The sequence below is a fragment of the Callospermophilus lateralis genome, chromosome 16 (genome assembly GCF_048772815.1).
Source record: "Callospermophilus lateralis isolate mCalLat2 chromosome 16, mCalLat2.hap1, whole genome shotgun sequence".
Taxonomy (NCBI): Eukaryota; Metazoa; Chordata; class Mammalia; order Rodentia; family Sciuridae; genus Callospermophilus; species Callospermophilus lateralis.
Window position 1 is genome coordinate 62549871 of NC_135320.1, and position 17204 is coordinate 62567074.

General features: G+C 36.9%; 1 protein-coding gene across 3 annotated transcripts in view; it reads right to left on the reverse strand.

Annotated features, from left to right (window-relative positions):
• The window catches only part of Rspo2 (R-spondin 2), a 132196-nt gene that overhangs the window by 44702 nt on the left and 70290 nt on the right, over positions 1-17204 (reverse strand). The gene's annotated exons all lie outside the window — the stretch shown is intronic.

Consider the following 17204-nt stretch of genomic DNA (forward strand, 5'->3'; position numbering starts at 1 on the left):
CCAAATGGGATTAAAACAAAGGATGAAAAAGAAAATACCCACATTCCAAATTACATTGCTGCCTGGATTGAAATCTGTTCTGCCCTTCAAAAGACAATAAGAATACTATAATCAGTATCTTCTGTTTGGAGATAGTTATTATCAAGGTAAGAATTTTAAATTTGAAAATATTTTTACATGTTTGGTCTATTATTCAGGATGCTGGACAAAGCATCAGAGGGTGACTTGACAGTGGTACAAGTGGGTAGGCTGGGTCATTCTGTGGAAAACTTATGATGGACCTAAGGCCTTACTCACATTTCTATTGACTCTTCCTACAGAGTATATATTAGACTCTCCACTTTGCAAATGAAGAGTCTAACAGAGTATTCTAGTGGCTGAGTTGGTCCTGAAAGCTCCCCAGACCACCTCCCTCCTAAATCCAGTATTTTCCCCCTGGAATTCATTAACTGAAGATTGTTGGGAATAGTCTGTGAAACAGAAGTGCTTTCAGGTCAGATCTAGTTTGAAGACTAGCTCTGTAATGGTGGTTGACCACATGCCTCTTTGAGCTTCTATCACTTCCGTTATAAAACAGAGATGTCACTGACCATACAAGATTATTTTAAGAATTTGTAATAATATATGTAAGTTGATTGGGTCATAATAGGTAGGCTGCAGACAGAAGCACAGTGCATTAAAAACAGATTTGGGGGGCTGGGGATACAGCTCAGTTGGTAGAGTGCTTGCCTTGCATGCACAAGGCCCTCGGTTTTAATTCCCAGCACCACAAAACACACACACACACACACACACACACACACACACAAATATTTTTACACAAAACACAAGGGTTTTTTTTTTTTTTTTTTACAGCAGTGATGAATACAAGCAGGCTTGTTTTCCAGATCAGATTCCCTGGTAAAACTAACCTCTGGAACACAAGGTTACACCTGTCACTGGGATGCACAGGTGAAAATAAATACACTTCAAGGAAAGGAGAGGAGAGTGGACTGGCTAATTAAAAGGTCATTCTGAACATAGTACATTACTACTTTTAATACTTTTAATAGATTTAACTGATTAATGGAATGTAAAGTGCCATGAAAGCTTCAAGGCATCATATTTATCCATTTAACAAGTCCCCAGCATTACATTTGGTGCTTTAAGGATTCTAAAAAGCTGTAAAATATATAGCTCCCCCAAACAAAGAGATAGTGGGGTAGAAAATGTAACTAAAATATAAAATTGCTAAATATTAAAATTTTGAAAATTAAAAAATCCAAGAATGAAAAGGTGAACTTTTTTTATTGAGCTATATTACATTATAAATAATAACAGTTTTTAGACCTGTAAAAAAAATGGGCTTTCAATTCTGAGTTTTTATGTTACAGTTATTATGCATTAAGTGACCGCCACAGAGAAGACAACTTCTAAAATGTTCCAAATAGGAACCAGCCACAAGCGGATTCAAGTCCATAGACAAATTACACGACGACTGCTTCTTTATAGGAGGAGGGAAATAGTGGGCATTGGAATCATAATTTAATGTCCATAAAAGGTTTAGTTGTTATCTTAAATGCCATAACCTATATTTTAATAAAACAGTGGCCTATAGCTGGTCAGTTGCCTCTTAATCATGGTCAAAATACATGAGCATTACATCCACAAATTGTGGGTTTTCTTGCTATATTAAAAAAAAAAAAAGCAAGCATCTCTGCTACAGAATTATTTTCCAAGAAAAAAATAAGCATTTGAAAGGATAAAACAGAACAAATGGGTAAAGAGAACAAAGAATTTAGGTTTTTTTTTTAAAAAAAGACTATATACTTCATAAATCAGCTGTTATCTATAAGATCTGATTTCTCTATAAAACGTGGCCTGCACCACAAGTTTTTGACCAAAAAGTTATAGCAATAAGTATTTGAAATTAATTTTACAAGGTTTTTTACTGATCTTTATTATTATTTATAGCTCCCTTTCCTCATTTCATTCCATGTTCCTGATACCAGTTCAGGGAATGTGGAATTTCTGAAATACCTATCATTCTCTTCAAAGTCCCTTAAGACTCTTTAGGCATAAACCCCGCTAGAAGAAAGCTTAATTACTTGTTTCTCAAATTTAATAAAAATATGATACATTCAAGTGGTAAAAGTACTATCACTATTAAAAGGCAAAAAGAATTAAAAGTAATGACCCAGAAAAAAAAATTTCTAAAGAGCTATTGTTAAGAAAAAAAGTCAAGCTGCAGGACATTTATAGTGTGAGTCAATAAACCTATATTTGCATGCATGCACAAACGTGTATGTGTGAGAGAAAATAGTTTCAGAGACTTTAATTTGGAGAAGGGATGGTAGAATTTTGAAATGTTGAAAATGTTATAAGTAATTTTGAACCATATCAATCATATATAATTTATGTAATAGGTTTAACCAAATTGTCAAAAAATACATTTGTGATCTACTTATGTTTACAATCTACTGTATTAACATAATGAAATAAACCACTTGATTTCAATGGGCAAGAACAAATAAAGGCATAATATCCCATCCCAAACTTCTTCAGATTGGGGTACATGAATTATACCCTTTATTTAATAATGCTGAACTTGCTGTACTCTCTGAATCATATATTTAACCATCTCTTGCCAGTATCCTGTTCTCTTGCGTTCAAAGGCACTTTTCTTTCACTCTCATCATAAGGGAAAAAATTTAAACAGTATCTATGCAATACAGGAATTAAAAAAAAACAACAACACATTTTGATTGATGGCAAATCCTGACATCTAAGCCTTGCTGGCCTTCCTGGTCTCCATCACTTTTGGCCTCAACCTAAAACCCGCACACTCAGCAACCTACCTTGAGATGCACCCCTACACACAGAAGAGCCCAGGGCTGTTCACAGCTGGCCCTGCACAAACTACCTTCTCCAGAAGTCTCCTTGGTGAGATGCAGTACTTGAAAACCTGTTCTCAGCAGCTACAAATCCATGCACTATCCCTGTCCATCCAATTGTCTAGGAGCAAACTCCTTTACTCTAGGGTGAGGAAGACATTTCTATATATTCTCCCTCAGCCTGTAGCCACTTCCCAAAAGCCACTTCAGCATATTATCCACAATTTAATTGGGGTTCATATCAACTCTATTAACTTTTTAATATATATAAAGCATCATCAGAAATAAAAATTCAAAATATTTCAGAAGGCTTAAAGGAAAATAGAACATCCTCTTTCTCACCTCAATGGCACATCCAGGCCTCCTCCCCAGAAATCTCAGTTTCTTGTCTACACTTTACAAAAGTCTCTGTGTGAATCTTATAAATTGAATAAGTTAAGCATCACTAAAATACCGATGTGATCACACAACAGATTGGTAAACCTTAGAAAACTTCATACTGTGTAAGAAAATAGGTATATCAAAATTTACTAAACATACGCCTTTTCTATAAAAATATGGGTTTAAAATCCTTGTTCAGAAATCTAAGACCCTACTTTAGCCAACTTACATGCCTCTAAATTACAGTGCCTCCTCAAAAATGTAATCCACCGAGGGAGGACTGCCAATATTGGTGTAAGTAAAATTACTGTCCAAGTGAAACTGTAGCCAACTAGAGTCTAATGGGGCTGTCATTTGGCAGGAAGAGCTTATGCTGGCCCCAAAACAGAAAAACAGGCTGGGTACCACCTCTCCTGTCCTCCCACAGAACCTCATACAGGCTCGAATGTAACATTTTTCAAATTATACTGTTGTCCAGGTCAACATTCATTCTGAATGAGTCCCCAAGGCTTAGTATGTGCCAGGTATTGTGCCCAAACCCTCAGCATGTGAGATGTTAATGCCATTCCCTATCCTGGGAGTCCTCAAAGCAAAAGGGGGCCACATGACAGGAATAGGACATAAAACAACAAAGCAGAGGCATGTGTTGGGTTTTCTAGAGACAGAGAAAAGGTTTTCATATCTCATCTGCCATTAAATGTTTGTTTATATTCTGGGGGATCTGTGAATTCTGTTCCTAGCACAATGCTAGCTAGATACAGTGGAATTTCAATGCTTGCCAAGTGAACGAACATGAATGCCATTTTAAAATTCAACTTCTTTCATATCTGAATGTTCTATGTGAGATTGCTTGCACATGCACTGTAAATATCCCTAATATTTAAAAAAGCTATACTTGCTGTAAAGAACTATAATTATATTGGAAGAACCAACAGTTAAGCACCTGAAAACAATTTTAAAAGAGAATGTAAATATCAAAGTAAAGCAGGTGATCTATGCTGTGGAGGTTGAAATCTCAGCTGAACCTCTTTTAGACAGAGGCAGGGTTTCCTGGGATGGGGGCTACTTTCACATGGCAGTGGAGAAAGCTCACACAACCTGTGATGGGCCCTGAGGAGTGGCACAAACGAAGGGAAGGTCCATTGGTGGGGAGGCTTAAATAAGGTTCAAAGGCTGTGAGTGAGGATGACAAATTATTTGTACTTGGTGTAGTTTGAAGTAATAATTAAAATGAATAGTAAACAAAGCCAGGTTCAAGAATAGGGACTTAATCTGACTTGTAGTGAGTGATCTCTGTAGATTTCTGAGGACCTAGTTTGTTCCCTCATTTAGACAGGCAGAAGCCCCAGGATCCAGGCAGTCTAATAATGGACACACCCATGGCACAGGTAAGAAGCTATGGGTCTGCCATTACTGACAGAAAAGGTCCTCAGCAGAATTGGGTAATAATGTGACTGCTCTACACTAGAAATACATACAGAGTGAGCTGGTGAGTAAAGGTTTTCTGAGAGTTAACCTTCCTGAAAGCAGGAAAGGGTAAAGGTCAGGAAAGCCACTGGGAGGCTCAACATTCTAAGAGGAAACAGTCACAGGACAACAGAATGGACACAGTGAACTGGAGAAGATGAACAGAGAGAGAAGGCAAAGATCACACAATTATCCCCACTTCCTTTGGTCCCACAGTGCTCTCAGAGCACTTGGTATAATGACAGTGTTTTTGCTTATCTTCCCAGTTCAATCTATTTGACACGAAGAACCTCTTTAACTATCTCAACGAGACCTATCAGGTAAACACAAGAAAATCAAAACCTTAAATTAAAAGCAAAGGGGAAAAAAAAAAAAAAACCTCTTCTAAATCCAACTGTGGAAATGTAATTCTGTACATTGCAATCTATTATTGGAGAAAGGGAAGAAATCTGTGTAGTAGAGAGATGCTCATAGGCACAAAGAGAATCTGAGTTCTCCTATTGCTTGGTGCTCATCAGGGATGTGCAATAAACTATGAAAACCTCATCTCTTGTTGCTCTTTATTTCAAACCAGCATCACCAATCAGAGTGGCAAACACTGATATCTCCAAGGGACATTTACTCCTCATACTGCAGTCCCCAATTCCTGGGAACGCTTAGAGGTTTTTTTCTGTTCATTGTTTGCTAAAATTTAAGCAGAAATTAAAAGAACAGGTTGTTCCAAAAAGCAGTATTAGACTTTTAGCGATTTTTCACATGGAAAATACTAGACTGTGCAATTTAATATGAGGTTTAAATTATTTAAATATTTTTAGACTTCTCTAACCACTTCAAATACTACTATGAAACAATCCCTCCCAAAACTTGCAATGGTTTATAAGTATCCCTAAGTTTTTAAGCTTTATGTTACAGAAACCATGCATGCTTAATGTGTACTATTATAGTAATCCCATCACAGTGAATTGATGAAAACTATAAAATACAAGCTAAAATTAAATTACTTTGTAAGAGAGTAAACCTACACACAGCTCATTAAAAGCTTCATTAAATTTCAACCTAAAGCTAACAAAGGTCAGATCCAGAGGTTTCAGGACTCAATGTCTCATATTTACAACTGAACTGCTTGAGTGATGATACCAAAAGCCAGCATTACTAAGTCAGGATTGATGTCTGTGTAAAACCCAGTGGAATAAATTCAAATCAAGATGGTTTTATAGTTAGGAGAGTGAGCACAGACAAAAATTCAATTATGTCAAATGCAGAATAGGACACTTAGGATGAGAGCCAGAGTCAGTGAATAAGAATTATGCTAAGAATCCAGTGGCTATTCAAATAGTACAGTGGTTAGCAGATCTGTGGCTAGAATCTTGGCACGCTCTCATGTGATGAGGGACTAGTCAGTAACAGTCTCTTTGCCCTAACATCCTCATCCATCAAAAGAGGATAACATCAATCTTTATTTCACAGGTCTGTCAAGAGGATTCAGAGGCTTAATAAAAATAAGTAAAACCCATCCGTGCAGTATCTGCTGTGTAATTAGTGATCAAAGAATGTGAGTTACCATGAGAATAAAAATGTACTGAAGTAAAAAATGGCAGTTCAAGATGGTGAATGGAAGAAAGCTCAGAAAGGATATTCCACATGGGGAAAAATATATATTTACATGTAACATTAATACTTTCAATAGTAATGTATAATAATTTCCTATTGATAATTAACGTATAATAATCTATGTAAGTACCTGTGCACTACTTAATGAAGGATACTATCCAAAGACCACTGTCTGCAGAAAACAGTAGCTTTACTCTTGTGTGGGTCATGCAGCTCAACAAACTGATCACAATCATTTTTTGAACATCTAGAACCAGGAGTCAGGAAACAGATGTAAAGGCAATTTAACCTTGCGGGAGGCTAAAGGCAGAAGTTAAAAAGCTCTCTGCACTCTACTCCCTGCATTAGATAAAGGAAGTCTGGTCTTCCCCCTCTCAGCAGACAGTGAAGTCCTGGCTTAGATAGGGATTTTAATCCTCAAGTTCGAATTAACATGAATGGACTCCATTCAGAAATTTGTATATTTTCAGATAGCTATGGCGTTCTATTTCACATGACATAGTACCCTTTATTTCAACTTGAGGATATATGTCCTATTGAAACAGTTTCTTTTTCCTCTTGACTCATTTTAACTTCAAGTCTTGCAACAACTCATGTTTTATACCCCAAACTCAAACTTATGAAATATGTTGCTGGTAGCATTACTATAAAATCTGAATATTTAAGTTTTATATCTTCCCCATCCACACACCAGAAAGAAATAAAAAGAGTAAAAGAGAATAAAGAATCACTCAGGCTTGTTTAAAATCTTGTGTCAAATAATGAGGAACTATAAAAATGCTGCCTTCATTTCTCATAGAGTCAAGTAAATGCACACGTAAAATCATTTTCAAGTGAAATTAAAACTTGAACATATTTTCTTGGAATACAATGCTAAGAATTTTAAAGGTTTTTTTTTCTCATTTAATGTGGGGAGGGGTATAGGGAAAAGATAATTACCTCAAAATAAAATTGATAATCATGAAGAAAGTTTTGAAAATTATAAGCCAAGTTAATATTTCATATCAGATTTTAAATTCTTGCCAGTAGCAGATCTCTCATCTTGTTACTCCTTGTGCTTTTCCTTTTTTGGTAATTTGTCACTTTTCCACATTAAGGTGGAGCCACAGCAGCTTAATAAGCTTCAGACCTGAGTCTTAGCTGGATTTTTCCAATTCTTAGCAAAGGCAAATCTCTCCACTCAATTCAATGGAAAAGCATATGTAAGTAAGTTAATGTATGTCTTGCCCTCCACTCAACCCCCATAGAAAGAAAACACGAAGAATCCCTTAATCCCTTCACACTCCAAACAGGCTAGAGCAGGGGTCAGAAAACTTTTCCTGTTAAGGGCCAGATAGTAAATATTTCAGGCTTTGTAGACCATACAGTCTCTGTCAAAATCTACTCAACTCTGTGGTAGTACAAAAGCAGTCATAGACAATACATACATAATGAAACATAGCTATTTTCCAATAAAACCTTATTTAACACTAAAATTGCAAGTTTAAAAGATTTTCATGTATCACAAAATATTCTCCATTTTTTCTCCAAACATTTAAAAAATCTAAAAGTTGTTCTTACCCCAAGGGGCTACACACACAAACACACACACACACAAATGGCAGGCCAGATTTGGCCATTGGGCTACAGACTGCTGACCCCAAAGGCAGAGGATGATTGAAATCTATGTACACTTAGAAAAAAGAAAAGGGTTTCATTTTGTACACACCAGTGGTGGCCTTTAAGGTTGGGGAGACACGGTGATGTGATACATTCACCATCTTGCTATGTACATAAGACAAGTACCAGCATGAAGTTGCCGAAATTTAATTATCTCAACATGAGAATGTTTTTTACTTCAATATCTTTCACACTACATTGATAAATCAAGAAAGATGACTTGGGATCAGTTACTAACAGATCAAAATTCCAGCCTACTTTAATAAACTTCTCATTTCTTGCTTGCTGTGGTACTGGTTTGTGAATAAAGGAGGTGACTGGGGGGAAAAAAGAATTTTATAAGACAGTGTGTTTGAACTGAAACCAGTAAAACATATGCCTAGTACTATGGATTGTTTGTGAAGATGGCTTTGTCATGTCTACCTCTCCAGTTTGATGACAAAAGTAGATACAGTGTCTGTGTACATGTAGCAGCAGCCAACCCTCAGGCACATTAGTGGACTTCTTCAGAATGTCCACTACCTGCTCTGTCCATGAGATGCTAATGTTGCCTCCCTAGGATTATCAGATGAAAATGAAAAGATGTGGGTAAAACCACCATAAATACTAAAGTGCTGAGTAGATGCCTTACTTGTACAAAGGAAAACAGAGCACAAGGTAAGTACATGCCTTTAAAATAGAATGAGGTTGCTTAAGTTGGTTCTATATGGAAATAATGGGATCATTCAAGAGAACTACAAAATCCACAAGAAACTGAAGCATAAGCTTGAAAAATATGATCCCCTTTATTAAACAGCAGGTCAGGTCTTTCCCTTTGCTACCATTAAAAAAAGTCTTTTGTGAAAAGCATTGAAAATCATAGTCATATTTGTCAGAAAATTATTAATTCTAGTTCCTAAGATATTTGATCCTCTATCTTCAAGGTCATATAGGGAGAGTGACTTTAGAGTTTTCTATAGAGAATCATGTAATAGAAGTAAAATAAGGTCTATTTCTCAATAGGCAGTTACTGCATTGCTCCATGGACCAGCACGTTAGGCATGCCAGTGCACAGGTGAATAGCCATTGTTAACTACTTGACCTACTAAGTCCTTGATGGTTTAGCCCTACTGGTGCCAATCACAATGATGGAACTAAGATTTGTTTTCTGCAGATGGAAGGATGACCATTGTGATCTTTCAAAACTACATATTTGTCGTGTCATTTCCCTGTTTTACATGATAATGTACTGTATATTTCAAAAATCTAGAAGATTTTAAATGTTTTTACCACAATAAAATGATAAACGTTTAAGGAGACAGATGTACTCACCCTGATTTGAACATTATACAAATTTATATATGTATTAAAACATCACATAGCACCCCATAAATATGTACAATTTTATGCAATCACTTAAAAATTAAATCCTTCAAAGGTTCCTCTACACATCCAGAACCTAGTTCAAACCTTTTGCTCTTAAAACCCAAGATCCCTCCTGCTGGACAAACCTATCTGCTTCTCCAGCCTCCTCTCACATACACCTTTTACCTGGTCATTCTGAGCTACATGTCTGGTGTTTCCTCAAAGCACCCCACACCCACCCAGCACCCAGATGCTACGGCTATCCTTCTTTATACTGGTTACCACCTATGGTCCATAATCCCCTCCCTGAAATGAAGGGACCCATGAAGACTACAGAGCAGGCTAATCTGTCTTCACAGGGCTAGCAAGGATGCCTTACCTGGCAGAGGATGACAGATGTGTCTGAATGACTAATGCATTTAATATTAAACTTCTGTCATTTTAGACTAAACACTGAAACAATCCACTTCATATACTTACGATTTTGCTACCAGCAAAAAATACTTTAGATTATAAGGTATTTTCAAATTAGGTACTGATTATATACTATGATAAAACTCTTATGCCTTATTTATGCATGTAAACCACAGAGAGGAGGACTGGAGAGACAGATTGGATACTGAGGAAAGTGGACTTAAAATGCATATAAAAATCAGATGAGATCAATATTTAACAAAGGAACTGCCAACCGGAGATTTTACTCTTTTACTGAAATGTTTTTTTATAGATAGTCTGCATAGAACTCTCATGAGTCTATTATTCCAAAGTGGGTTATGTAATTTGTCTAAGCCTGAAAAGCTAGGTACTGTCAGAGCTCAAATCAGAGCTCAGCAACCTGTCTAATAGAACATGCTTTTATAGATGTGATTTACCATAAATTGGTTTCTCCCTTTAGAAGATAAACTTTTGTGTGTCTTCAAATCCTTAATGGGATTTGAAACACTTAAACTGACCATTAAAGAAAAAATAGGTAAAGAAATTTGGAGAATTTTCTAATACTCTGATTTATAATTCTATATCATATGGTTCATTTTCAAAGAAACCGTACAATGAAAAGAATATTTCATTGGAATCAGTGTTCTCAGACATTAGGTTACCCTGCTGCTCATGGTGGAGTTTGGAGAAATACTTCCTCCATAAACTTCAGCACCCACATTTATTGGAGTGGAGGAGAGAAGAGAGAAACAGGCAGGAATACAAAAGGAAAGGGAGAGCAGGAAGAAGAGGAGAAAATAATCAATTCTCTTCCAGATCTATTTTATGAATTTTATTAAACTTCCCTGTGCCCGACAGAGGCCATGCAGGGCTGTGAAGCACACACTCTCTCCTTGATCAGTGGAAGCGTTTATTAACTCGACAAAACTTCTCTCCTTTAAGAACTATCTGAAATACACTGTTATTGCTTATTTTTTCCCCAGCACAATGCAATATGAACTGTTTATATGAACTTAATCAACAGAATAGAGTTTTGGTATATTGTGAAGTATTTCCTATTAAATAGGAGGGGGAAAAAAGATCACCTGATTATCATGTCCCTGATGGCTCATTGGAAGAAGACATTAAAAAGGGCTCACATGTGACAAATTGTGTCCCACTAGTGTGATCTACTATACTGCTCCTATTCAGAGAGTACTCAACAGCTTATCAAAAAATTCATTCATTCCTACATTAAGTTGTAAAATAGGAATGTCTTCATTAAATATAAAAATAATTTGTCATATGCATGTACCAATATGCCAAAATGAAGATCACCACTCTGTACAATTAACATGCACCAACCTAACAAAAAGCAAAATAATAATAATAATAATAATTTATACCTGATCTGTTCCATATCTTTATAAGGCAATCCCTTTTTAGAACAAAACTAAAGCTGGGTATGGTGGTACAGGTCTGTAATCCCAGTGATTCAGGAGGCTGAGAAAGGAGGATTGCAAGTTCAAGGCCAGCCTCAGCAATTTAGTGAGACGTCTCAAAATAAAGTAAAAAAGGGGTGGGGGCGCTGGTGGGGGGTGTACCTCAGTGGTAAAGCACCCCTGGGTTCAATCCCCATACAAACAAAATATTCCAGAAAACAAATTGTAATATCAAAGAACATCAGATTTCAGATACACATTTGAGTATCAAATCTACTACACACTAGTTAGAGACTTTGAATAAGCTATTTAGCTTCTCTAAACCTCAGTGTACTTGCCCTTAACACTCATAACTACCACATAAGCTGTTAAAAAGAATTTAGTCCCCATAAAGGTGCCAGTTAAGCGTTCATTATTAGCAGTAAGTACATAGTATCTGATACAGAAGAGCAGCTTACATTACTGAGTTCTCCCTTCTGCACTCTGAGACCCCAAACCACCTGGGACACCACAATAATTCAATATGTATTGAGTGTTAGTTAAACTGTGGCTGTAGTGAAACCAAGCATTTTGGTACAATCCCTTAAAACTAAAATCAATTGACAAATGTTTTCTCCCAGGCATTGGTATATCAAATGTAGCAAGCCATCTTCCAGAGATGAGTTTTCTTCAGAAGAAGAAAGCATAAAATAATCAAGAGACTCAGAAAGTGATGGCATCTCAATTTTCTTCTTAAAAGGGGACAAAATAATCCTCTACTCCCTCCAAGGAATTATCCCTTAACCTAAGTTATGACCAAGGTCTTAACCAGCTAGTCACAGCTCTTACATAGTAATGTAAGGACATTTCACGGCAATGAGCTTTCTTCAGCTGCCAGAAGCCCATGAACCCAGCACAGGTTGCCTTGCAGGGCAAGGTCCCACTTGGGAAAGACATCGACACAAGAGAATGCTCTTCCAACATGTGCCAACTAGAAGTGAGCACTGGGAGATAAATGCTAAAATTTATCCAATGATACACTTTTTTGTCATTTCCCTTAGAGAAGCTTTATGGTGTGGTTAAGGAAGTATAGGCATTGGAGTCAGAGAGAATCCTGGAGTCCATTCTTGGCTCTGTTTCATATTGTGTCCTTTTGAGTAGGTTTCTGTACCTCTCAGAGAGTTTGTCTTTTCCATGGTAAAATGTAAATGGTTACCTATATCATAGGGTTAAGAGAATACTGAAATAGTCATTTCCACCCAAAGTCTGGGAAGATAGTTTCATTAAGAATTAAGAGGTGGTAACTTCTGGCAGTACTAATAGAGCCATTGAATATTAGAGCAACGATCTCACGGTTTTTCCCTAGTTATTAGGAATGAACACACTGGGATTCAGACTAAATACTTCCCCCACTGTCAAAGAGTTAAGTTAGGACTCCTAGCCAATCTCTAACACAGAAGCCAGCTGTGGATGAGCTACCAGGACACACTATGACCAACAGTCCACCATATTCCCCGACCCCTGCCCACCAACATTGAGCTCTTCTTCCTTTCAAAGGATGACCCAAACTAGAGGTTTGTAATTCTATTCACAAGGAAGCTGTATTTCAATCAGAGTCTTCTGTTAGAACTATTGACAAAAATCAAATGGATTAGATTCTATAAATTATAATATTATATGTATCAGAACACATAAAATGGCAGGAATCTTAAAGGAGTAGGAAGGAAACATTATGAGAGAGTGAGGAGTCTAAAAGAAGTGAGGAGGGGACAGACAGGTACAGAAAAGTTCTATTCTGAAAGTCATTCTAGAGCATTCTATCATGATCAACTCAGATTCTCTAAACAGATAGTGATATCATGAGAAAGGTGGGGAAGAATCCACATCTCCTCACAATATCTTCCCAAGCTTAGAAGTTACCAAAACATATCATCATCTAAATGCAAAGTCTTCTACTCCATCACTAGTGAGGGGCAGTGGTAACATAACTAAACTATAGCAGAAATTCTCAAAGTGCAGTCTGAGCCAGCCATTGTCAGCATTACCTGAAAACTTGTTAAAAATGCAAGTACTTGGATTCCATCTCAGATCTATTCAGTCAGAAACTCTAGGAGTGGGATCCCCAAATGGCGTTTTCATAAGTAACTTTGATACTTCACTTTGAGAAATACCTCACTCTAGCATGAAAAGGTTTCAGGTTGTATGTGTCTATAATGAGCCAATCCCTATCTCTGGGAATGATAAAAATGAGATGAAACATAAGACTGCCGAGTCCAGCAGTGAGGAAGAAAGGTTACAACCAGTAAGAAATACAGCAGAACAAACGTTTGGCAGAAGAGTTTCCTAATGAAAGTATCAAAATGCAGGGTGGCTCTGTTTGGCACTGCTTGGATGGGGAAATAGTTTTCCCAACATATGTTTCTCTACCTAAAGCACTCTTGAAAGATTAACTAATGCGCCACAGCTGTATGACATGGCAATTTTATTCCCACCAGAATCAGTTTAACCACATAATAGTACCCTGATAAGCATCTAAGTATAATAAATACTCCTGGTACTATCTGCATCCACAATCAGTATTACCAGGAGATAGGGCAAGATAATAAGGAAACCATTACTGAGTTCTGTCTAAAAGATTTGGGTGTCCAACTCTCCAGTTCACATTTCTACACAAGTGTGTCATGTTGAACTCGGTGTTTCTAAAGTTGAACTACCTTCACTGTCAATCAGAACCAAAAATTGATAATATCAAATAAGCCTAACCCTCATCAGAGATGTAATCCCTCTCAGTGAATCTCTCTAGTATTTGTACACTCCTTAAAAGCAAAAACCTACATCGTCTCATCCCTGGCATGTCCATTTCCAATGAAATCACCAACTTCTGTTAATTCTATCTCATCTCATCTCTTCCCCCCACCTCCATCTCCAGTGCCACTGCTTCAGTTGAAGTTCTCATTCTTGCCCTGGGTTTAAAGAAACACACTCCTACTCACTTTCCACACCAACTCTCTGTCTCTGCTGCCCGCTGGGGAGATTCTAAAACAAGAAAGCTAATTGTCTTCGCAGTTTAGGTTGGGGATCCTCTATCCTCATCTTCCAAGTTTCCACTTTTGAAACTTTATGTTCCAACCCACAGCTGAGTTTGCGCTGAATGCCCTTTCCCTCATGCTCTTGCCCACCATCCTCCTCCTTCAAGGTTGTTCAGGTGACCTCAAGATGCACTCACTCTCAAGTGCAGGTCTGCTGACCCCTAGAAGTTCCCTGAATACCCCTAATGGATCTGCATCATTCTTATCATATTGGATTCCCTTTTTCTTGAAACAAACACTGCCTTTTCCTGGTACGTAAATAACAGTAAATGTTTGCTCAGTGTACAAGCTTTATTAAGCAGCCTAGAAAATCCCCCCCTTTTCCTCACAGAATAAATACCTGCTGAACTTGTAGGGAAAGCTACATAAGTACTCTTCTCCATTAGGCACCCTTAATTCTAATCCTATCTATACTCCAAAATAAAGACTATGGGTTCCTAGATTGTAGTCCTAATCCATTTTTTGAAAAATTATTTAGCTGTCAATGGATCTTTATTATTTATTTATATGTGGCACTGAGACTTGAACCCATCTCCTCAAACATTTTCTAAAGAGCAAAACTGAAAGTAAAATCACTAATGCAATTCATGATCTATGCGTCTTGTCAAAGTGTAATCAGAATACAGTACTTTAACTTGAAATCTATTGTCTTAATTTGGCACATCAGTAACATATCACTTTAGTTTCCTATCAATGACTCAGTAGTGACCCATTGGCTCGTAAAGCTAATCCATCTCCTTTGATCCTGGATTGCCCCTAAACTTTTCCCACTTAGCCACCTAGGCTCAGTGGTGAGGAGAGGAAAGAATACAACTAAGTCCACAGTTGTTTAGGCCATTCTATCCTAATCACTAACTTCTCCCCTCTCTGACCTTTAATAGTTTTGTAACCTACCAACCCTATCTGTTGTGCTTTCACAGCTCTTTATGTAATGGTGCTGTGCAATACTGTTAGCTAATTCTGTATCCATTTTACATACAACCTGATGATTTTTCAGTCCATTTACAGGTATCTAAAAAATTCCTTTACTTAAACTTCACTTCTGTAATCCTGAAAATGCTGGGGTTATATTGGTGTATTTGTTATAAATATGCATCTTTACAGACCTCTAATAGATTATATTATATAGAGTATAGAATTATATAGAATTTGCAGCATTCATAATATTTGTATCTACAGTCAGCAGTTGCCCAGATTTTATTAAAAACATTTTAAACATATTTCTGTTAATTTCTTTTTTTCAAATGGATGATTCAAATGCATCATTCAAGAATGACAGATATTTCTGAAAGCACTTAAACTTGACACACAGTAATTCTCTAAAAACACCAAAATGCTGGTTCAGAGTTCAAAAATTAAAGGATGGTTATATTTAACTGTGGGTTTGCTTATATGTTCAAAATTACTGATTTTTAAATCTGTCATTTCATTTAAAAAAAAAAGAATTTTGCACTATCTTAGCTAAACACATTCATAAGGGAAGAATCATAAAATATTCCAGAAATAGTTAAAAGTATTCTGAATCCAGAATATGATATATACTTCTGTAATTTCTTGTTTACAAATAGTATATTAAAAAAAAAAAACTATCTTCCACAAGAAAGTTCAATGTCAGCATTCTTGGGGTTTAATCCTCAAAATCTTCCCCACCCCAGTCGATTTTCTGTTCACTCACTGTACCAATGAGTCGGTTCATATCCCCTCAGAAGGCTCCAGATTCTTACATCTAACTGTCCTTTGGAGAGTGTCAACAGGAGGGCTTCTTAGCTTAACTCAATAGGTCCCAAATCAAATATTCTCCACCATCCTCTCCAGAAGTCCACTCTTCCTTCTTCATAAAATCTGTGCCTTGATAAATCCCACTGTGTCACTCCCAAACCAGGAGTAATCTTAGCATCCCCCTTTGCTTTATTCATCATCCTCCAGTTGATCAAGTCCTATCAATACTTCCTCAATCTCTCTATCCTTTCCCTCATGTGTATCTCCCACTCTAGGTATTCATTCAATGTGTGTTTATGGAGCATCTTCTACATGCCAGACATTAATCTGCCTAAGAAGAACCCAATTAAAGATAAAAAGACTAAAGCCTAAGGGGAGAGTTATGCAATATATAATCAAGTCAAACACATAACATATTAATCAATTGACAAGACTAAAAAGCAAGGAGAGGAGAAGAGTAAGTGAAGTAGAGAAGGGAACAGGAAGAATGGGCAAATAGGGAAAGGAAGAAAGGAAATATTGTAATAGAGAAGATTACAGTTTCAGGTGAATTGGCCAGGTAGCTCTGAGGAGACAGCTGTTTTTTTGGTGTTGTTTTTGTTTTTTGTTTTTTGGGGTTTTTTTTTACTATTTCAACCTATCTTATTGATCTTACTGCCTATGTGGTTGGCTCTCCTTTAACTCCTCCTTGATACTGCCCAACTAAAATGCCTCTAAAGACGGTAACTTCACCATTAGCTTACTTAAAATCCTTCATTGACTATCTGCAGCTTTCAGGAAGGTGCTCCAATTGCTTAAATTTATCACCTAACACCTGTTATGCTCTAGCCTCTACCCAACTGACTGAGTATCATCTGGGGCAAAACAGTGAAGTTGTACTCAACCATTTGCTTTCTATTTAGCAACAGATGGTGTTCTACTTCTCCATGCATTCACACTTTTTTCTTCTACTGATAAGATTTCATCCTAATAATGCTATAAACACCCACATACCATTCATGCCATCCCCTTCTCTGCCACAATCTACCCCAACTGTTAGAAAGTGTATTTTTACCCAGTTTGGGTAACTTCATCCAGGAAATAAAAATGCATAACCTGTTTTGCACATTTGTTTAAAAAAATGTGAGAAAAAGTACATCTAACAGAGATGTTGTCACTGAACAGAAGCTAAATAATTAGCAGCATTTTATGACATGCTATGTCAAATGGATTATCAATCTTTTCCA